This window comes from Oncorhynchus mykiss, chromosome 7 (genome assembly GCF_057628025.1).
Source record: "Oncorhynchus mykiss isolate SJ-2025 chromosome 7, ASM5762802v1, whole genome shotgun sequence".
NCBI classification, from domain to species: Eukaryota; Metazoa; Chordata; class Actinopteri; order Salmoniformes; family Salmonidae; genus Oncorhynchus; species Oncorhynchus mykiss.
Window position 1 is genome coordinate 33,857,168 of NC_143028.1, and position 24,131 is coordinate 33,881,298.

Consider the following 24,131-nt stretch of genomic DNA (forward strand, 5'->3'; position numbering starts at 1 on the left):
TAGTTCTACGCTTATTAGCAGCCCTCACAGTCTGCGTCCTATAACGGCAAAGTGCAGACCTGACCCTCTTCCAGGTGCGCTCGCAACGTTGGACAAAAGCCTGAGCGGAGGGGACGCTGGACTCGGCGAACTGAGATGAGAACAGCGGAGGCTGGTACCCGAGGCTACTCTGAAAAGGAGATAGCCCGGTCGCAGACGAAGGAAGCGAGTTGTGGGCGTATTCTGCCCAGGGGAGCTGTTCTGACCAAGACGCAGGGTTGCGAAAAGAAAGACTGCGTAAGATGCGACCAATAGTCTGATTGGCCCGTTCTGCTTGACCGTTAGACTGGGGGTGAAAGCCGGAAGAGAGACTGACGGAAGCCCCAATCAAACGGCAAAACTCCCTCCAAAATTGAGACGTGAATTGCGGACCTCTGTCCGAAACGACGTCTGACGGAAGGCCATGAATTCTGAAAACATTCTCGATGATGATTTGTGCCGTCTCTTTAGCAGAAGGAAGCTTAGCAAGGGGAATGAAATGAGCCGCCTTAGAGAACCTATCGACAACCGTAAGAATAACAGTCTTCCCCGCTGACGAAGGCAGTCCGGTGACAAAATCTAAGGCGATGTGAGACCACGGTCGAGAGGGAATAGGAAGCGGCCTGAGACGGCCGGCAGGAGGAGAGTTACCGGACTTAGTCTGCGCGCAGACCGAACAAGCAGCCACGAAACGACGCGTGTCATGCTCCCGGGTGGGCCACCAAAAACGCTGGCGAATGGAAGCAAGCGTACCCCTAACGCCAGGGTGGCCGGCTAACTTGGCAGAGTGAGCCCACTGAAGAACGGCCAGACGAGTAGGAACGGGAACGAAAAGAAGGTTCCTAGGACAAGCGCGCGGCGACGGAGTGTGAGTGAGCGCTTGCTTTACCTGCCTCTCAATTCCCCAGACAGTCAACCCGACAACACGCCCCTCAGGGAGAATCCCCTCGGGGTCAGTGGAGGCTACTGAAGAACTGAAGAGACGAGACAAAGCATCAGGCTTGGTGTTCTTAGAGCCCGGACGATAAGAAATCACGAACTCGAAACGAGCGAAAAACAGCGCCCAACGCGCCTGACGCGCATTAAGTCGTTTGGCAGAACGGATGTACTCAAGGTTCCTATGGTCAGTCCAAACGACAAAAGGAACGGTCGCCCCCTCCAACCACTGTCGCCATTCGCCTAGGGCTAACCGGATGGCGAGCAGTTCGCGGTTACCCACATCATAGTTACGTTCCGACGGCGACAGGCGATGAGAAAAATACGCGCATGGGTGGACCTTGTCGTCAGAGAGGGAGCGCTGAGAAAGAATGGCTCCCACGCCCACCTCTGACGCGTCAACCTCGACAACGAACTGTCTAGAGACGTCAGGTGTAACAAGGATAGGAGCGGATGTAAAACGATTCTTGAGGAGATCAAAAGCTCCCTGGGCGGAAACGGACCACTTAAAGCACGTCTTGACAGAAGTAAGGGCTGTGAGAGGAGCTGCCACCTGACCGAAATTACGGATGAAACGACGATAGAAGTTCGCGAAGCCGAGAAAGCGCTGCAGCTCGACGTGTGACTTAGGGACGGGCCAATCAATGACAGCTTGGACCTTAGCGGGATCCATCTTAATGCCTTCAGCGGAAATAACAGAACCGAGAAATGTGACGGAGGAGGCATGAAAAGTGCACTTCTCAGCCTTCACAAAAAGACAATTCTCTAAAAGGCGCTGGAGGACACGTCGAACGTGCTGAACATGAATCTGGAGTGACGGTGAAAAAATCAGGATATCGTCAAGGTAAATGAAAACAAAGATGTTCAGCATGTCTCTCAGGACATCATTGACTAATGCCTGAAAGACAGCTGGAGCGTTAGCGAGGCCGAAAGGAAGAACCCGGTATTCAAAGTGCCCTAACGGAGTGTTAAACGCCGTCTTCCACTCGTCCCCCTCCATGATGCGCACGAGATGGTAAGCGTTACGAAGGTCCAACTTAGTGAAAAACCTGGCTCCCTGCAGGATCTCGAAGGCTGAAGACATAAGAGGAAGCGGATAACGATTCTTCACTGTTATGTCATTCAGCCCTCGATAATCTATGCAGGGGCGCAGAGACCCGTCCTTCTTCTTGACAAAAAAAAACCCCGCTCCGGCGGGAGAGGAGGAGGGGACTATGGTACCGGCGTCAAGAGCTACAGACAAATAATCTTCGAGAGCCTTACGTTCGGGAGCCGACAGAGAGTATAGTCTACCCCGGGGGGGGGGGGGGGGTGGTTCCCGGAAGGAGATCAATACTACAATCATACGACCGGTGTGGAGGAAGAGAGGTGGCCCTGGACCGACTGAACACCGTGCGCAGATCGTGATATTCCTCCGGCACCCCTGTCAAATCACCAGGCTCCTCCTGTGAAGAAGAGACAGAGGAAACAGGAGGGATAGCAGACATTAAACATTTCACATGACAAGAGACGTTCCAGGAGAGGATAGAATTACTAGACCAATTAATGGAAGGATTATGACAAACTAGCCAGGGATGGCCCAAAACAACAGGTGTAAAAGGTGAACGAAAAATTAAAAAAGAAATGGTTTCACTATGATTACCAGAAACAGTGAGGGTTAAAGGTAGCGTCTCACGCTGAATCCTGGGGAGAGGACTACCATCCAGGGCGAACAAGGCCGTGGGCTCCTTTAACTGTCTGAGAGGAATGTCATGTTCCCGAGCCCAGGTCTCGTCCATAAAACAGCCCTCCGCCCCAGAGTCTATTAAGGCACTGCAGGAAGCTGACGAACCGGTCCAGCGTAGATGGACCGACAAGGTAGTGCAGGATCTTGAAGGAGAGACAGGAGTAGTAGCGCTCACCAGTAGCCCTCCGCTTACTGACGAGCTCTGGCCTTTTACTGGACATGAAGTGACAAAATGACCAGCGGAACCGCAATAGAGACAGAGGCGGTTGGTGATTCTCCGTTCCCTCTCCTTAGTCGAGATGCGGATACCTCCCAGGTGCATGGGTTCAGCATCCGAGCCGGCAGAGGAAGATGGTAGTGATGCGGAGAGGGGGGCAACGGAGAACGCGAGCTCCTTTCCACGAGCTCGGTGACGAAGATCAACCCGTCGCTCAATGCGAATAGCGAGTTCAATCAAGGAATCCACGCTGGAAGGAACCTCCCGGGAGAGAATCTCATCCTTTACCTCTGCGCGGAGACCCTCCAGAAAACGAGCGAGCAAAGCCGGCTCGTTCCAGCCACTGGAGGCAGCAAGAGTGCGAAACTCAATAGAGTAGTCTGTTATGGATCGATTACCTTGACATAGGGAAGACAGGGCCCTGGAAGCCTCCTCCCCAAAAACAGATCGATCAAAAACCCGTATCATCTCCTCCTTAAAGTCCTGATACTGGTTAGTACACTTAGCCCTTGCCTCCCAGATTGCCGTGCCCCACTCACGAGCCCGTCCAATAAGGAGAGATATGACGTAGGCGACACGAGCAGTGCTCCTGGAGTAAGTGTTGGGCTGGAGAGAAAACACAATATCACACTGGGTGAGGAACGAGCGGGCTCAGTGGGCTCCCCAGAGTAACACGGCGGGTTATTGATTCTGGGCTCCGGAGATTCGAAAGCCCTGGAAGTGGCCGGTGGATCGAGGCGGAGATGGTGAACCTGTTCTGTGAGGTTGGAGACTTGGGTGGCCAGGGTCTCAACGGCATGTCGAGCAGCAGACACTTCCTGCTCGTGTCTGCCTAGCATCGCTCCCTGGATCCCGACGGCTGAGTGGAGAGGATCCGAAGTCGCTGGGTCCATTCTTGGTCGGATTCTTCTGTTACGGTGCGTGAATGAGGACCCAAAAGCGAATTAACTTAAACAGAGCTTCTTTAATTACCAAACATAGGTAGGCTCAGACGGACCGGCAGATTCCGACAGGACAAGACAAGGTTACAGCAAACATGACGACAGTCTGGTTCAGGCATGAAACACAACAAACAAGAATCCGACAAAGACAGGAGCAGAAACAGAGAGAGATATAGGGACCTAATCAGAGGGAAAAAGGGAACAGGTGGGAAAAGGGGTGACGAGGTGGTTAGGAGGAGACAAGGCACAGCTGGGGGAAAGAGGGGGAGAAAAGGTAACCTAACAACGACCAGCAGAGGGAGACAGGGTGAAGGGAAAGGACAGAGACAAGACACAACATGACAGTACATGACAACCATAACGCAACGTTAACTATTCATGAAAATCGCAAATGAAATGAAATAAATATGCTAGCTCTCAAGCTTAGCCTTTTGTTAACAACACTGTCATCTCAGATTTTCAAAATATGCTTCTCAACCATTGCAAAACAAGCATTTGTGTAACAGTATTGATGGCTAACGTAGCATTTAGCATTAGCATTCAGCTGGCAACATTTACACAAAAAAACAGAAAAGCATTCAAATAAAATCATTTACCTTTGAAGAACTTCAGATGTTTTCAATGAGGAGACTCTCAGATAGCAAATGTTCAGTTTTTCCTGAAAGATTATTTGTTTAGGACAAATCGCTCCGTTTTCTGCGTCACGTTTAGCTATGAAAAAACCCCTGTATCCAGGATTGTGTAAATCTATCAGCAAGCTCATTAGCATAACACAACGTTAACTATTTATGAAAATCGCAAATGAAATGAAATAAATATGCCATCTCTCAAGCTTAGCCTTTTGTAAACAACACTGTCATCTCAGATTTTCAAAATATGCTTCTCAACCATAGGAAAACAATAATTTGTGTAAAAGTAGCTAGCTAGCGTTAGCATTTAGCGTTAGCATTTAGCGTTAGCATTAGCGTTAGCATCCAGCACGCAACATTAACAAAAACATAAAAGCCTTCAAATAAAATCATTTACCTTTGAAGAACTTCTGATGTTTTCAATGAGGATACTCTCAGTTAGATAGCAGATGCTCAGTTTTTCCAAAAAGATTCCTTGTGTATTAGAAATAGCTCCGTTTTATACATCACATTTGGCTACCAAAAAAAATCAGAAAATTCAGTCCTCAAAACGCGAACTTTTTTCCAAATTAACTCCATAATATCGACTGAAAACATGGCAAACGTTGTTTAGAATCAATCATCAAGGTGTTTTTCACATATCTCTTCATTGATACATCGTTCTTGGACACATGCTTTCTCCCCTGAATCAAATGGTAAAGTAGAAGCAGCTGGCAATTGCGCACCGAATTCGACGCAGGACACCAGGCGGACACTTGGAAAATGTAGTCTCTTATGGTCAATCTTCCAATGATATGCCTACAAATACGTCACAATGCTGCTAAGGCCTTGGGCGAACGACAGAAAGTGTAGGCTCATTCCTTGCGCAATCACAGCCATATAAGGAGACAATGGAAAACAGAGCTTCAGAAATTCTGCTAATTCCTGGTTGATGCATCATCTTGGTTTCGCCTGTAGAATGAGTTCTGGGGCACTTACAGACAAAATCTTTGCAGATTCTGAAACTTCAGAGTGTTTTCTTTCCAAAACTAGAATATGCATAGTCGAGCATCTTTTCGTGACAAAATATCGCGCTCAAAACGGGAACGTTTTTTATCCAAAAATGAAATAGCGCCCCTAGAGCTCTAACAGGTTAAAAATAAAAACAGATACCTTTTATATACATAAGTATTCAGAACCTTTGCTTTGAGACTCGAAATTGAGCTCAGGTGCATCCTGTTGTCATTGATCATCCTTGAGATGTTTCTATCCACCTTTGACAATTTAAATTGATTGGACATGATTTGTCCATAGAGTCCGTAGAAGTCCGATACATGATTGTGTCAAGGCACAGATCTGGGGAAGGGTACAATAACATTTCTGCAGCATTGAAGGTTTCCAAGAACACAGTGGCCTCCATCATTCTTAAATGGAAGACGTTTGGATCTTCCAAGACTCATTCTAGAGCCCTAGCTTGGTCAAACAGAGCAATCAGAGGAGAAGGGCCTTGGTGACCAAGAACCCGGTGGCACTCTGACAGAGCTCCAGAGTTCCTCTGTGGAGATGGGAAAACCTTCCAATAGGACAACCATCTCTGCAGCATTCCACCAATCAGGCCTTTATGGTAGAGTGGCCAGATGGAAGCCACTCCTCAGTAAAAGGCACATGACAGCCCGCATGGACTTTGCCAAAATGCACCTAAAGGACTCTCAGACCATGAGAAACAAGATTCTCTGATCTGATGAAACCAAGATTGAACTATTTGGCCTGAATGCCAAGCGTCACGTCTGGAGCAAACCTGGCACCATCCCTACGGTGAAGCATGGTGGTGGCAGCATCATGCTGTGGGAATGTTTTTCAGTGCCAGGGACTAGGAGACTAGTCAGGATTGTGGGAAAGATTAATGGAGCAAAGTACATAGAGATCCTTGATGTGAACCTGCTCCAGAGCACTCAGGACCTCAGACTGGGGGCACACAGCCAAGACAACGCCGGAGTGTCTCTGAATGTCCTTGAGTGGCCCAGCCAGAGCTCGGACTTGAACCCGATCAAACATCTCTGGAGAGACCTGAAAGTAGCTGTGCCGCTACGCTCCCTGTCCAACCTGAAAGAACTTGAGAGGATCTGCAGAGAAGAATGGAAGAAACTCCCCAAATACAGGTGTGCTAAGCTTGTAGCTTCATACCCATGAAGACTTGAGGCTGTAATTGCTTCCAAATTTGCTTCAACAAAGTGCTGATTAAAGGGTCTGAATACTTATGTAAATGTGTTATTTCTAAAAAACGTTTTTTTTTTTGCTTTGTCATTATGTGGTATTGTGTGTAGAGTGATGGGCATTTATTGGAATAATAATGTAACAAAATGTGGAAAATGTCAACCGCTCTGAATATTTTCCGAATGCACTTTATATGGTCACATTATTAGACAGTAGGATGACGCGGGAGAATGATGAGCCACAACAGACAGCGCATCTCAGTATCCAAGTAAAAAAATACAGCCAGACTGGCCTGCTGCTGTTAACTTTTTAGACCTTAAAACGGTTGAGAGTAGACCCACAACTGATCCAAATGTAATGAAACATTCAAATCGCAGGGCTTTCGCATTGTTATTCAAATGACATTTTCACTGCAGTCTAGAGTAGAATTTTGTACTCACTTGACAACAATAATGCTATTCTTCATGGCATTGTTGTGTTGTAGGCTAGTCTAGTTAGGATAATTGTACTGTCCCCAACCAAGATCAATAGGGGAGCTTTTTGAGCTGCGTCTGTCTCATGTCTTCACTGTTCTTTCATGTGCAACTATGCACCTGGCCTCTCTGCTGCCTATCACCAATTCATATTTCTTCATATTAAAAATGTATGCAGCTTTGAATGCTTTTACTTGTGGCATGATTTCTACACTAAAAAAAATAAACACAACATGTAAAGTGTTGGTCCCATGTATCATGAGCTGACATAAATGATGTCATACATTTTCCTTATGCACCAAAAGCTTATTTCTATAAAATGTTGGTCACAAATGTGTTTACATCCCTGTTAGTGAGCATTTCTCCTTTGTCTTGGCAATCTATCCACCTGACAGGTGTGGCATATCAAGAAGCTGTTTAAACAGCATCATCATTACACAGTAAACGGCCCCTCTAAAATGTGCAGTTTTGTCACACAACACAATGTCACAGATGTCTCAAGTTTTGAGTGAGCGTGCAATTGGCATACTGACAGCAGGAATATCCACCAGAGCTGTTGCCAGAGATTTGAATGTTAATTTCTCTACCATAAGCCGCCTCTCACATCATTTTAGAAAATTTGGCAGTACGTTCAACCGGTCTTACAACCACAGACCACGTGTAACCACACCAGCTCAGGACCTCCACATCCGGCTTCTTCACCTGCGGGATCGTCTGAGACCAGACACCCGGACAGCTGATGAAACTATGGGTTTGCACAACCGAAGAATTTCTGTACAAACTGTCAGAAACCGTCTCAGGGAAGCTCATCTGCATGCTTGTCATCCTCACTAGGGTTTGACCTTACTGCAGTTTGGCATCATAACTGACTTCAGTTGGCAAATGCTCACCTTCGATGGCCACAGGCACGCTGGATAAGTGTGCTTTTCATATCTATATTCCCATTCATGTGAAATCCATAGATTAGGGCCTAATTAATTTCCTTACATGAACTGTAACTCAGTAAAATCTTTAAAATTGCTATATGTTGAGTTTATGGACAAACAATCCACCTACCACTATTGTCATTATGAATGGTGGATAGAGGGCAGGATAGACAGACTGGTAGACTACACTGAGTATGCCAAACATTAGGAACACTTTCCTAATATTGATAGTGTCGACAGCGTTCCACAGGGATGCTGGCCCATGTTTACTCCAATGCTTCTCAAAGTTGTGTCAAGTTGTCTGGATTACCTTTTGATGATGGACCAACCTGTTGCGCTTGAAAAACCAAGCAGCTTTAGAGTTCTTGACACAAACCTTAGTACCTGGCACCTACTACCATACCCTGTTCAACAGCACTTAAATATTTTGTCTTGCCTATTCACCCTCTGAATGGCGCACATACAGTAGACAATACATGTCTCAATCGTCTCGAGGCTTAAAACTCCTTCTTTAAGCTTTCTCCTCCTTCATCTACACTGAAGTGGATTCAACAGGTAACATCAATAAGGGATCAAAGCTTTTATCTGGATTCACCTGGTCAGTTTATGTCATGGAAAGAGAGGTGATCTTAATGTTTTGTATAGTAAAAGTTAGTGCATGGGAAAAAAAATCCCAAAAAATGTTTTATTTGTAATAATGGCAATTACAACAATACTGAATTAACACTTATTTTAACTGAATATAAAACATCAATAAAATCAATTTAGCCTCAAATAAATAATGCAACATGTTCAATTTGGTTTAAATAATGCAAAAACAAAGTGATATGTGTGCCATGTAAAATATGTGCCATGTAAAATATGTGCCATGTAAAAAAGCTAACGTTTAAGTTCCTTGCTCAGAACATGAGAACAAATGAAAGTTGGTGGTTCCTTTTAACATGAAACTTCAATATTCCAAGGTAAGAGGTTTTAGGTTGTAGTTAATATAGGATTTATAGGACTATTGCTCTCTATACCATTTTGTATTTCATATACCTTTGACTATTGGATGTTCTTATAGGCACTATAGTATTGCCAGTGTAACAGTATAGCTTCCGTCCACCCCTCGCCCCTACCTGGGCTCGAATCAGGAACACATCGACAACAGACACACTCGAAACATCGTTACCCATCGCTCCACAAAAGCCGCGGCACTTGCAGCGCAAAGGGAATAACTACTCCAAATCTCAAAGCGAGTGACGTTTGAAACAGTATTAGCGCACACCCAGCTAACTAGCTCGCCATTTCACATCGGTTACACCAGCCATTAGGCTGATAGGCTTGAAGTCATTAACAGGCCTGTGCTTGCGAAGAGCTGCTGGCAAAACGCACGAAAGTGCTGTTTGAATGAATGATTGCGGGCCTGCTGCTGCTCAGTCAGACTGCTCTACCAAATCAGACTTAATTATAACATAATAACACACAGAAATACGAGCCTTTGGTCATTAATATGATCAAATCTGGAAACTATCATTTCGAAAACAAAACGTTTATTATTTCAGTGAAATACGGAACCGTTTGGTATTTTATCTAACGGGTGGCATCCCTAAGTCTAAATATTCTTGTTTCATTGCACAACCTTCAATGTATGTCATAATACGTAAAATTCTGGCAAATTAGTTCGCAATGAGCCAGGCAGCCCAAACTGTTGCATATACCCTGACTGCGTGCAATGAACACAAGAGAAATGACACAATTTCACCTGGTTAATATTGCCTGCTAAACTGGATCAGTAGTTATAACTAGTGATTATGATTGATTGTTTTTTTTAAAGATAAGTTTAATGCTAGCTCGCAATTTGCGTAACAGGCAGGCTACTCGTGGAGTGCAATGGTTTGAGCGTTGAACTAGTTAACTGTGAGGTTGCAAGAATGGATCCCCTGAGCTGACAAGGTGAAAATCTGTCCTTCTGCCTTTGAACAAGGCAGTTAACCCACAGTTCCTAGGCAGTCATTGAAAATAAGAATGTGTTCTTAACTGACTTAACTGACTTGCCTAGTTAAATAATAAATATATATATTTTTAAATAATCGGATATCGGCGTTCAAAAATACCGATTTCCGATTTGTTATGAATGCTTGAAATCAGCCATTCCGATTAATCGGTCGACCTCTAGAAGAAATACAGTAAAACCTGCAAAAGATGGAATGTAAAACCAGGGAAAGAACTCACTACCCTCCCCTGTGCCCAATAAAAAAAACACAAAACCCTCCCTAAAGCAAAAAAAAAAGTTAGACATAACCCCCTCTTACTCATAGACACTAGAAATGTTTTAACAAATTATTTATTTTGGTGAAGCTTGCATTTGTATTAATTGCCCCTCCATGTTAAACACAACCAGCTTCCATTCACCCTGCCACGAGGTGAATTATAGCTGATTTAAGATGAAATCGTCAACCCTGTTACGGTCAACACTGTTACGGTCAACACTGTTACTTTATTTTGCATTTAATAGGCACTTACTATTCTTTTTTTTTTTTTTTAAGTTAACCTCTTGAGATGGGAATGTGCTCATCATGACAGAGTTACACTACCCAAAAGAGAGACATTTAGTGAAACCCAGATTAATTTACATAGCATTGTTCACAGAGGAGAGACACAGCTCTCATACACACATCCATCCATGCACCAATCATTATAGGTCACTGGGCAGATGGCCACCATCTGACATGTCAACCACTTTCTAGTATCCCCATGACAGCTGCAATCTATGCTCTCCTTTTTGGTCGATACACATATAACACTTCAGAAGTTGAAATACTGTATGCCATGGTAGATTTAAAACTTCAGCAGTCCCCTATAACCATACACGCAATTCTCCAGCCATTTTGTGTCAGACTGTTCTTAAGTTGGAGACATTGGATTGGATTTTTATACATTGCTTGTCTGAAAAGATTGGGAGTGGGGGCAGGTTTACATTAAATTATTATACAGTATGACACTTTATGGTGTATGTAGGCTTCTCCTGCATGGATCTACCTTGGCTACACTAGGTTCTCAGGTAACTGAGCGGTACATCCCACATCCTTCCACTGACCATCGAAAGGAAGCAAGAAATGAACAAATAATTGAAGCAATGAAACAATTGTTTGGCAGAACCACCCGTTCGTTATATTGGAATTACCATTTGAATACAATTTGAGGTGTTGCCATGAGATCATGAATATTTACAGACAGAAAGCTTACTTGATGAACATATGATGAACATAATCAGCCCAGCATATGTTATACATTCATCATGAGCAGCTCACTGTTCATGTTCTTCTATTTGTTCAGCTGTTCTTCCCTTCTTCCATTCCTTGAAACGCATAACCTTGAGGTGAGATGGCATGGTGAAGCTTTTTCCATTTGTGTCCACATACAACTGGTGGTGCAGGAACAATATATTCATATTCAGCAGCAACCCTTTCCATCCTTCCCACTGCACATGACTAGCAACAAGCCAAATTTGGACCAAATTGGTTTTTATCTTGCAATTAGGTTTCCTGATTGTGCATGATTCGTTAGTAATAATACACAGATTCCCCTGAGTACGGGGAAGGAAAGCAGGCCTTAAATGGCATCCGTGGTGTTTTAATAAGACGCTGATTAAGTGGGAGACGTTGGTAACAAGAAGACATGGATGAAGGTGGAGGTTAATGAGGATGTCAACACTAAGTCAGATGAAGTGAAGTGAGGAGGCTCTCTGTCCATGAACTAACCCCTAGTCCCTACCCCAAACACTGGCCCTGTCACGCCTGCTCCCGCTCTCCCTCACTGGTGCTCAAGGGCGCCAGGCTGCCCAAAACTACACACTCCTGCCACAATCATTACGCGCATCAGCGATTTAATTGCACTCACCTGGACTCAATCACCTGTGTTATTTCCTCCCATATATCTCTCTGTTCCCCAGCTCTGTTCTCTGCTTCAGCATTAATTGTTTTTTGTTGTTATGGTACCCGGTTCTGACGCTGTTCCTGTTCCATGTCTGTGCTATATTAAATGTTCACTCTCTGTACCTGCTTCTCTACTCCAGCGTCGGTTCTTACAGGCCCTAGATCCTGGCCCACTCTGCTTAGACCTATCATGTAGATCTGAAAACAACTGGGCAGGTATGAGCAATATAGACAATTATTCACCTAGTTTATAAGGGCAAGGTGTAGCTACAGTAGGCCTACTACCAAATTGTGTGAAGCTAATTGAGATCTTCTTAAAGTGACTAGTGGTCTATAGGTTAATTCAGCTAGGCTAGGGGCTAGTAGCTAGGAGAAATGGGCTAGTAGCTAATAGCTAGGAGTTAGTTCAGCTAGGGGCTAGTAGTGCTAGAGGCTAGGGGGCTAGTAGCTAGGGGCTAGGAATTGTTTCTGGACGAGGCCCTCTTGACTAATGGGATGGGTTTAGTCAAAGCGTGTTTACAAATCTTAAATCAGTTTGGTGGTAGTGAGAAGATTAAATCACCCTATTGCACCTCTTTTGACCCATTCCTATTGTCTGGACTTTCCTCTTAGCTGTGAGAAATTCAACTTGATGGTGTGAAATAATCAGCGTTATTGGGTTGATTTGTACGCACTAAGAAGAGTAAGTAAGTCTTAATGAGGTGCTTTGTCATGCCATTTCTTTGAGGAGATGATTGGAGGTCCTCATTAGGAGTCAAGCATGGTTCTCTGTGTGAAATTGTCAATGCATTACTTCTTTCTGGCCTCCGAAGGCTTGTTAAAGTGTGAGGGCCGAGCAGCTCACAGTACGTATCAAATCAACTCAATGTTTGAGTGATTTCTCACGAAACTAGAACCCAAAATGACCATTACTTTTTGGATTTTCACAAAATGTAATCTGTAAAAGGGTCCTTTTGGAGGAAGAATTGTTTACATATATTTGACATTTGTATTGTAAAACATAATTAAGAAATAATCAATTGAATATTGACGTCATAATCTCTAGTTGCTACAAAGCAAAAGTCATATGAAGCTTTACCACCGCTCTGTAAAATGAGTAGTATTTGTATTTCAATAATAACATTCTTACATACATTTATGAATATTGAAAAATACAAACATGAATATTGAAAGTATTTTTGATTTGGCTAATATTTCAATATATTTTTGAACATAATATACTCTACGAGCATTTCAAAATTCCAGAGTGGGATATCTGCTACCTTTTTAAAGTTCTAATCCAATTTTTGAGCATTACCATCAGAGTGAGTCAAAATGGTTGCCCTCTGCTGTTGTTTTGCAGTATGTGCAATGATACAAGTAAAGAAGGGCTATGATTGGAAGTCAGGTCTAGTCTGTGGATAAATCAATGCCGCCTGACAGGTAGCAGTCCTCACTATTGACTATGTAGCTACCTCCTTCCGTCAAATACCACAGAGTGAAGGCTCCTGTGGTCGATCTTGTATTCATTATACTAGCTCCAATATGGCCGTAGGCAGTAGACTGCAGGCCTACTAAAGGCACTTGTGGTTTGCATGATGAAGAAGTGTGAAAAAGCTCCTTCTGACCCACTATGTTGAGTATGTAAGGGATCATTAGCACCTCCCACAACTCAGAGTCAACAGGTGAGAAGAGATGCCTCACCCCATGCCATCCTCTCTGGACCATTACCCAAACCTGCTGAGAGAGCAACCTTAACTGCCCATGATTCGCAGGGATCTGGACATTTTGTAAATGGATATGGCATATTGAATCTTCAGAGTCCAGTTCTATCTGCTATTGCACATTCTTTACCACATTTTGTGTGGGTGGACCATTTCAGATTGTTGGTGATGTGTACGCCGAGGAACTTGAAGCTTTCCACCTCCACTGCGGTCCCTTCGATGTGGATAGGGGCATGCTCCCTCTGCTGTTTCCTGAAATCCACGATCAGCTCCTTTTGTTTTGTTAATGTTGAGTGAGAGGTTATTTTCCCTGCACCACTCTCCTACGGCCCTCACCTCCTCCCTGTAGGCTGTCTGGTCATTGTTGGTAGTCAGGCCTACTACTGTTGTGTCGCCTTCAAACTTGATGATTTAAGTTGGAGGCATGCGTGGCCACACAGTCATGGGTGAACAGGGAGTACAGGAGAGGGCTGAGCACGCACCCTTGTGGGGCCCCTGTGTTTAGGATCAGCGAACTGGTGGTGTTGTTTCCTAACTTCACCAACAGGGGTGGCCCATCATGAAGTCCATGACCCAGTTTCACAGGGCGGGGTTCAGACCCAAGGCCCCGAGCTTAATGATGAGCTTTGAGGGTACTATGGTGTTGAATGCTAACCTATAGTCAATGAACAGCATTCTTACATAAGTATTCATCTTGTCCAGATGGGATATGGCACTGTGCAGTGCAATGGTGATTGCATCATCCTTGGATCTATTCAGGTGGTAAGCAAATTGAAGTGGGTCTAGGGTGTCAGGCAAGGTAGAGGGGATATGATCCTTAACTAGCCTTTCAAAGCACTTTATGATGACTGAAGTGAGTGCTACGAGGTGATAGTAATTTTGTTCAGTTACCTTTGATTTCTTGGGTACATGATCAATGGTGGACATCTTGAAGCAAATGCGGACAGCAGACTGGGATTCCATTGTCAACTAAGTAAAATACATTTAAACACAGTAGAAAATATCCTGATGAAAAATCAGGTTCTTTAAATCACATCTCTCTACGCCTTTCTGCCTCCCTTTCGATGTGTCTTGACTTGAGTTGTCACTTGTGAAGTGCAACATTGTATCAACTCCGCAGGTTGCATGCTCCCTCAACCACAGGAGCCTGGTGGCACCTTCATTGGGGAGGAGGGCTTGTGGTAATGGCTGGGGTGGAATCAGTTAAATGGTATCAAATACATCACAGTTTGATGCCATTCCATTCGCGCCGTTCCAGCCCTTACTATAAGCCGTCCTCCTCTCAGCAGCCTCCACTGCCATCAACGTGATCAGGACAGAGAAAGAAGACACATGGTCATTGCTCACATGGAGGACTCCAAATAAAAGACAATGAAAACATTTACAAAACTCCTAAATGATGGTTATGAAATAAACCAAAACTTGTTTCTCACAAGTGTAGCAGGTTGTGAACTCTACCAACAATGTTTAACGTAACCATTTGACGAGGGTTAACGGTACATTTACTAGGCCTACTGGTTGCATTCAGTACCATTCAAAAGTTTGGACACACCTACTCATTCAAGGGTTTTTCTTTATTTTGACCATTGTTCTACATTGTAGAAAAACAGTGAAGACATCAAAACTATGAAATAACACATATGGAATCATGTAGTAACCAAAAAAGTGTTAAGCAAATCAAAATGTACACTGCTCAAAAAAATTAAGGGAACACTAAAATAACACATCCCAGATCTGAATGAATGAAATATTCTTATTAAATACATTTTTCTTTACATAGTTGAATGTGCTGACAGTAAAATCACACAAAAATTATCAATGGAAATCAGATTTATCAACCCATGGAAATCTGGATTTGGAGTCACGCTCAAAATTAAAGTGGAAATCCACACTACAGGCTGATCCAACTTTGATGTAATGTCCTTAAAACAAGTCAAAATGAGTCTCAGTAGTGTGTGTGGCCTCCACGTGCCTGTATAACCTCCCTACAACGCCTGGGCATGCTCCTGATGAGGTGGCGGATGGTCTCGTGAGGGATCTCCTCCCAGGCCTGGACTAAAGCACCCTCCAACTCCTGGACAGTCTGTGGTGCAACGTGGCGTTGGTGGATGGAGCGAGACATGATGTCCCAGATGTGCTCAATTGGATTCAGGTCTGGGGAACGGGCGGGCCAGTTCCATAGCATCAATGCCTTCCTCTTGCAGGAACTGCTGACACACTCCAGCCACATGAGGTCTAGCATTGTGTTGCATTAGGAGGAACCCAGGGCCAACCGCACCAGCATATGGTCTCACAAGGGGTCTGAGGATCTCATCTCGGTACCTAATGGCAGTCAGGCTACTGCTCTGGTGAGCACATGGAGGGCTGTGCGGCCCCCCAAAGAAATGCCACCCCACACCATGACTGACCCACCGCCAAACCGGTCATGCTGGAGGATGTTGCAGGCAGCAGAACGTTCTCCACGGCGTCTCCAGACTCTGTCACGTCTGTTACACGTGCTCAGTGTGAACCTGCTTTCATCTGTGAAGAGCACAGGGCGCTAGTGGCGAATTTGCCAATCTTGGTGTTCTCTGGCACAAAGGCGGAGGTAGCGGTCCTGCTGCTGGGTTGTTGCCCTCCTCCGGCCTCCTCCACGTCTCCTGATTTACTGGCCTGTCTCCTGGTAGCGCCTCCATGCTCTGGACACTACGCTGACAGACACAGCAAACCACCTTGCCACAGCTCGCATTGATGTGCCATCCATGATGAGCTGCACTACCTGAGCCACTTGTGTGGGTTGTAGACTCCGTCTCATGCTACCACTAGAGTGAAAGCACCGCCACAGCATTCAAAAGTGACCAAAACATCAGCCAGGAAGCATAGGAACTGAGAAGTGGTCTGTGGTCGCCACCTGCAGAACCACTCCTTTATTGGGGGTGTCTTGCTAATTGCCTATAATTTCCACCTGTTGTCTATTCCATTTGCACAACAGAATGTGAAATTTATTGTCAATCAGTGTTGCTTCCTAAGTGGACAGTTTGATTTCACAGAAGTGTGATTGACTTGGAGTTACATTGTGTTGTTTAAGTGTTCCCTTTATTTTTTTGAGCAGTGTATATATTTGAGACCTGTGCCTTGATGACAGCTTTGCACACTTGGCATTCTCTCAACCAGCTTCATGATGTAGTCACCTGGAATGCAATTCAATTAACAGGTGTGCCTTGTTAAAAGTTATTTTGCAGAATATCTTTCCTTCTTAATGCGTTTGAGACAGTCAGTTGTGTTGTGACAAGGTAGGGGTGGTATACAGAAGATAGCCCTATTTGGTTACAGACCAAGTCCATATTATGACAAGAACAGCACAAATAAGCAAAGAGAAAACGACAGTCCATCATCACTTTAAGACATGAAGGTCAGTCAATCCGGAACATTTGAAGAACTTTGAAAGTTTCTTCAAGTAGTGTCGCAAAAACCATCAAGCACTATGATGAAACTGGATCTCGTGAGGACCACCACAGGAAAGGAAGACCCAGTTACCTCTGCTGCAGAGGATAAGTTCATTAGAGTTACCAGCCTCAGAAATTGCAGCCCAAATAACAGCTTCACAGAGTTCAAGTAACAGACACATCTCAACATCAACTATTCAGAGGAGACTGTTAGATTCAGGCCTTCATGGTCGAATTGCTGCAAAGAAAACACTACTGAAGGACACCAATAATAAGAAAAGACTTGCTTGGGCCAAGAGACAACCACTGTGTCTTTGTGAGATACAGAGTAGGTGAGCAGATGATCTCCACATGTGTGGTTCCCACCGTGAAGCATGGAGGAGGAAGTGTGATGGTGTGGGGATGCTTTGCTGGTGACATTGTCTGTGATTTATTTAGAATTCAAGGCACACTTAGCCAGCATGGCTATTGTAGCATTCTGCAGCAATACACCATCTCATCTGGTTTGCACTTAGTCCCACTAGCATTTGTTTTTTCAACAAAAAATTGACCCCACACCTCCAGACTGTGTAAGGGCTATTTGACCAAGAAGGAGAGTGATTAAGTGCTGCATCAGATGACCTGGCCTCCACGATCTCCCAACCTCAACCCAATTGAGATGGTTTGGGCTGAGTTGGACAGCAGAGTGAAGGAAAAGCAGCCGACAAGTGCTCAGCATATGAGGGAACTCCTTCAAGACTGTTGGAAAAGCATTCCAGGTGAAGCTGGTTGAGAGACTGCCAAGAGTGTGCAAAGCAGTCAATAAAATAAAGGGTCGCTGCTTTGAAGAATCTAAAGTCTAAAATATATTTTTATTTGTTTTAACACTTTTTTGTTTACTACATGATTCCATATGTGTTTTTTAATAGTTCTGATGTCTTCAATATTATTCTACAATGTAGAAAATAGTAAAAATAAAGAAAAACCGTTGAATGAGTAGGTGTTTCCAAACTTTTGACTGGTACTGTACATGTTATTCAATAATTTCATCCAAACTGCTTGCAAGCGTCTACATAGCCAGGAGCTAAAATAGAACTTGGTTCTATTTTTGACGCATGACACACTGCAAGTCCCATCTCCTCCTTGGTTATTTGGAGCATATACCCATGTGGGTGATTTGAAAGATGAACTGAGGTCCACACTTCAGTCCAGTTGGTGTTGGTAACGCACCTTAGTTGTTTGCCAACCTCCATATAAAGTCCAAAGAAGAAGAAGACGGAAATTGAACGAGGAGAGATTACTAGAAACTAACGTGGTTGACTTTTTTTAATCTGTGGATTAATTGTGGAGTCGAGGACCTTATGCATTTCAGGTAAAATAACAACCCACTGTTTATATCCCAGGAGTAGTTGGTTCAGAGTTCGTTTTGATATTTCAACCTGCTTGTCCTGAACGCATCCGATGTGGATGGACAAAATCAACATGTGCGCCAGGTCTAATCAGAATGTTAGGTCTATTGCCACACACGTGGCCCAAATCGTGGCTTCCCAAATCAGCATAAGCCTATGCACTTGTGATTTGAAACAATCCACAGCTATTTTTTTAAGAAGCTTATGATCCTCAGTGGCTAAATCATGCTCTCTGGTGAAGTATTTTGAATTATCTTATTTAGACAGGTCTAATTTATATAATTTTTGCATATTACTTTCGGGGAATCCAGCATCTGAACCGTGCACTATGCACCCGCCAACTTTCCTTTCCAATTCGCAAGTGACTGGAACCAGAGATCTATATATAGTAACAAGATGCTCATGTCTCCGAGTCTTTGTCCCAAAAGCGGGATTGCAGGCGACAAGCTTAGATCTGCATATTACGCCCATAGAAACGCATTGGGCTTATTCAGAACAGGTTTTTGTGAGAGTGAGCCCTCTCGTCTCTTCTGCTTACACTAGCAAGTGAAACAGTGCCCCTCTGTCTTACCATATGTAGGCCATGTACCTGATGCTGTCTGGCCAGAAAGAAATAATGACATGCCATACTCCTTTGGTCCAGACAGCATCCGATATATGGTCTACACATACGGAGGGGGCACTGTTTCGCTCGCACGGATGCTTTATCTGAGTCTTTCTGTCGGCGCGCGTCTCGGTAAAATAAATGATCAATATTTCAATATTTTATTTGGACGGGCAAGTAGGAACGGGGCAGCCCATAACACCGGTCCTGATATAGGCTTAGAATGGAGAAAATGTTTCTTATTTCTGAAAGGAAAGACTGCGCAAGAAAAAATGAACTGGAAAAAAAAAGGATATAAAGGAGGTTTGAAGTGGGATAGTCATGACAGATGGAGCCAGTAATGGGTACTTAGCAAGCTTCCACATTACCACTCTTTTGGGCTATCTATCCTCCTATCATTCCTTTCTCCATCCCTCTCTCTGTGCTTTTATTCCATCCCTCTCTTAATGCAATGTGATGCATCCATTCTACAGCACTCTTAGGGTGAGTGAAGTCTGGGTTAGTTCTCACATTTCAGACCATTTTATCTTCCACCAGACGCCGTTAAATGAATCTATCCCTCCATTACAGGGGAAAGCATTCTGAGAGTAAACAGAACATTTAGAAAGGGCCCTCTTTCAGTCAGTCATTTCCTTTTCCCACCCTCAATGTCCTCTTTGTAGGATAAGTCTGCACTAAAAACAACCCCATTACATTGTGCGCCATAAATACTTGTTTCAAATTCAGTCGTTTTTAATAGGCTTTCCTTTCATGCATTTGGAGAAAACAATATCTTCCATGTACAGCACATAACTGGAACTCCTCTCTGGTGTGGCTGTCATAAAGTTGTTGTTTTCTGAGACAAATCGTGCCAGTGTTTCCTAAGGGTTTCTCATCAAACGACCACAAGAGTCAGCTGATGCATAATGTCATATCTTCCTGACGTTTAACACATTTTCCAGGCTCTAAATAAATCATAACTGTCACTGGATCTACTGCTCCGCTTGCTGTGTATGTGTGTGCAACTAAGAACAGGGCTTTTCTGGGAATGGACAGAAGCTCTACTGAAAAGGCTGTCATCCATTTCGCTGTTTGATGCTCGTCTCCGGGTAGAAGTTGCCCTCAGGCACATATCTAGGATCAGCTTACCCTCACCAAATCATGACCTTTACCATTAGAGGGGAAATGCAGAAACTGATCTTAGATCAGTATCTCTGAAAACCTTTATTTATACTCTGTTTAGGATCACCAACATGCCAACATACATATTGGCCCTTTTACGAAAGCTGATGCCCACTTTACATAGAATTTGTGGTTGTTTGGTTGTACAGTGTATCAGTCATGATGAAAAAATAACTGCGTACGCCAATGCCTGAATCTAGACCGTGCATATTGCTTCACTGTCATTGGCCAACAATATAATGATGGTTGAGAAACTACTGTGCAATAACAATCAACCCAAATGTTAAAGATGTGTTAAAGGATGTGTCGACATTGTCTGATACAAGCAGTTGCCAAGCAGTGACCTTGTTCACCAAACATCCATCATATTCTGTTCAAGACCATATCAAGTTATAAACCATTCACCTATATGCAATCTCTGACCCTCACTACACATTTCCAACTGTCCACCAAGAAAAACCAAGTCGAAACCAGCCCTGCAGGCTCTTAAACCGATCATATCCAGAATGAAAATATCATAGTAGCATGTTACAATCTCTCCAACCCTTCATGTGCAGCCATGCTCTTTCCCTCTCCATCCTTTCACTTCTTCCTTGAGGGCAGTCTCATACCTTCCTATTGATCGGCTGTTGGAGCATCAACATTCTGGAGTGAGTGTCAATTAGACAGCTCCGCCTGCCGTCTGTCTCTGTCTCTGTCCAGAGGAACTACAGCACATCCTAAAGAGGCTCTCACTGGCTGCTTGCTTTCCCCATTTCCCCCATTTCCCTTCTATAAAAGCTACACAGCTTTTAGAGAAGGGAGAGGGAAATAATACAACAAAAATATAGATTTTCTTCAAGTGGCTCCCTGTCGCCATTTATGGATTTTCTATACCGCATGCCAAACCGTTTGGACTGGCCTGCTGAAACATCTTCCTTTTGAAGTGTAAGTTGGTATGAATGGTTTTTTTTTCTTGTTTTTTTGAGGGGACGGTCTGAAGTACACGTTCTGTTTGTGAGAAATACAGCTACTTCAAAGAAAATACATGCGGGTACTTTGAAGTTTAGTGCATTTTCTAAAGCAGACAGATTGAGAAAAGTGTTGAGGAATGTTGTTTTTTTCCTTTCCATGGTCTATACGTCTCTAACCAATTCTATAAGAGGGAAATGTTTTTGGGATTGGATATTGCCTACTGAAAAATGTAGTCAAGGGGGAAAGGCCCTCCCATGGAGCAACCCCCCCCCTCCCATAATACAGCTGTGGCATTGCATGTCAATATCTAAAGTGCAAATATCAAATATGGAATTCAAAAACACACCATTATGCCTAGATAATGGTGATCAGCATCATAGGAAGAGTAGCTAATGTGAATCGAAATAAACAAACACTATCCAACAGGCCATTCTTGTCAGCTCAACCAGGCATGAGGTGTTGAATGCTCAATCACCGTTATTAGTTATGTGGCCGTATGCAATAGCAGACTTGCTACTCTTGCCTAAAGGTTATTTTGTGCCCTTTTCAAATGAATCCAGTCTATATTACAAACATTGCCTCTAAACTTGAGTAAAGGTTATTCTTTTGATATGAATCCCACATAATTCCCACAGCGGTCTGTGACATTTTGTGGCTATGATACATCTGTTGTTTTACTCAATATACTATTTAGTAGAGCATATTTACTGCTCTAACTTCGGGACTGTCTGTAAATATTGACACATTTTGTTCACCTCAAACACAGTCTTCGTCTCAGCCTTCTCAGTGTGGGAGACTGATTCGTCTGAGCATAATACCACCTCATTAGTAAACCAAAACCATACCGGAGATGTACTGTAAACACATGGTAATAACATTCAAAGCATCTTATCTTAATGTTAACTTAATGTTAATATCAGAATATCATAATAACAGCTATTGTACACAGCTCATACCATTAAGAATATGGTAATCGTATTAAGTATGTTTACCATTGTTTATACGGTTTGATTCAAATTTTTCGTTCCATAATCCCACTGGCCTGTGATTATCCCAATCAACCCTGATGATTGACATGGGATTTTTCCTGGTCTCTGGCGACCTGTGACGGTGGGTTGATATTAAGAGGGTTCAGAGATAAAGACATTCAAGGCCAGGCCAAGTAAAACAGACCTGACTGTCAAAACTGCAGACTGTGAGTGTGGAACACTCTCACCACAATCACATTGGGATTATTACTTGATATGCATCTTAGCCTGGGAGACGAAGGGCAATCCTGATGTCGACAATATTGATTGATGCACTCTCGTGTTCCCAGAGCTAATTTTAAACCCAATGCTGTGATTTTGTTGAGTGACTAAACAAGTTAACATCAAATGATCTAAATGTTTTCCAGATGAAGTTGTTATTGAGTGATTGAAATTGTTGCCATATTGCTTTGTCTTTTGCAGGGAAATATGACCATATAAATATGACCACCTCTTAATTTTGCAAATTACAAATGGAGTATATCTGTTATATTTGTACCTCTTTAGAGACCTGCCCTTTAAAACAATAGTTTGATACCAGAAGCATTGCTTACCACAATAACATGAATCTTCCTCAGGACCTTCTCTTATTGCTCTCCAAATAGTATATAATTTATCTATATTATAGGTAAAAAGCTATTTGAATTTTTAGAATTCTATTCCGTTATTATCTTTATTTAGTTTTAGTTAGGTGTCCTGTGCTGTGGATGTGTGGTTGGCCTTTGGGGGGGAGGTTACAGTCAGTTGGTGGTCAGGCTTCCTGGGCTCTCCCTCCCTTCTCTTTCTGCTGCATTTAAAGGGAATCTGCGGTGAATGAACTCTGCGAAATTACTTCACTCGGTAGCAGATAGTTCAGTGTATTCATAGGACCTTTCCAATATGCTCACAGTGAACCTTGGCCCTTGGTGCAGCAGTCCATCGTCTGACTAACACACTCCTTTGGCAAAACCAGCACATTCACCTCTATTGTATGCTGGGAGATTGTTCCTTCAGATCCCATTACTGCTCCTGCTGCCAAGACTGAACAGTGTCAGGAACATACAGGACAGCAACCATTTGCAAGTAAGTAAGTAGCCTTGAACAAGGCTTCAAGTATACCTCCTGGACAGGACACAAGTCTATCGCAGAGCCTTGCCCCCAATCTATCTCCTTAATGCTAAGTGCCAAACAGAGATGCATTGCGGCACAGTTTTATAGTCTTTGGTATGACTCAGCCAGGGATCAAACTCCCAACCTTCCAAACTCAAGGCAGACACTCTAACCGCAAGGTTAGTTGGTAGCATAGGGTAAAAGCTGGTGAAATAAAAAATGTCTAATCCTATCAAACCTGATGTCAATTTGCAGATGCGTTTTATAATTTAGTTTGTTTCTCTCAATACAAGAACTATCTATCTGAAACAGCACAGTGTTGCATTGTTCAGCAGAGCGTACAGTTGTGGTAATTATCTACAGTGCCTTCGGAAAGTATTCAGACCCCTTGACTTTTTCCACATTTTGTTACGTTACAGCCTTATTCTAAAATGGATTAAATAAATAAAAATCCTCATCAATCTACACACAATATCCCATAATGACGAAGCAGATTTTTTTTTTTTTTTTTGTAAATATAAATAAGACTCGAAATTGAACTCAGGTGCATACTGTTTCCATTGATCATCCTTGATGTTTCTGCAACTTGATTGGAGTCCACCAGTGGTATTTTCAATTGAAAATTCAAATCAAAATAAGGTCCCACAGTTGACAGTGCATGTCAGAGCAAAAACCAAGACATGATGTCTCAGCCAAACTGAGCAATCGGGGGAGAAGGGAGGTGACCAAGAAACCGATGGTCACTCTGACAGAGAGTGACCATCGGGAGAACCTACCAGAATAACCTACCAGAAGGACAACCA

The 24,131-nt window shown here is 43.5% G+C and overlaps 1 protein-coding gene and 1 long non-coding RNA gene across 2 annotated transcripts in view; one reads left to right on the plus strand and one right to left on the minus strand.

The window, feature by feature from the left end:
* Positions 1–4,998, minus strand: part of LOC149982517 (uncharacterized) — a 305,212-nt gene extending 300,214 nt beyond the window's left edge. The window contains exons 1-2 of the long non-coding RNA XR_016497209.1: positions 4,865–4,998; positions 4,435–4,496 (exon numbers count right to left, since the gene is read on the minus strand). This is a non-coding gene — a long non-coding RNA (uncharacterized LOC149982517). The remainder of the gene's footprint in view (positions 1–4,434; positions 4,497–4,864) is intronic.
* LOC110527736 (metabotropic glutamate receptor 4) overlaps positions 1–24,131 on the plus strand; it is a 336,296-nt gene that overhangs the window by 52,198 nt on the left and 259,967 nt on the right. The gene's annotated exons all lie outside the window — the stretch shown is intronic.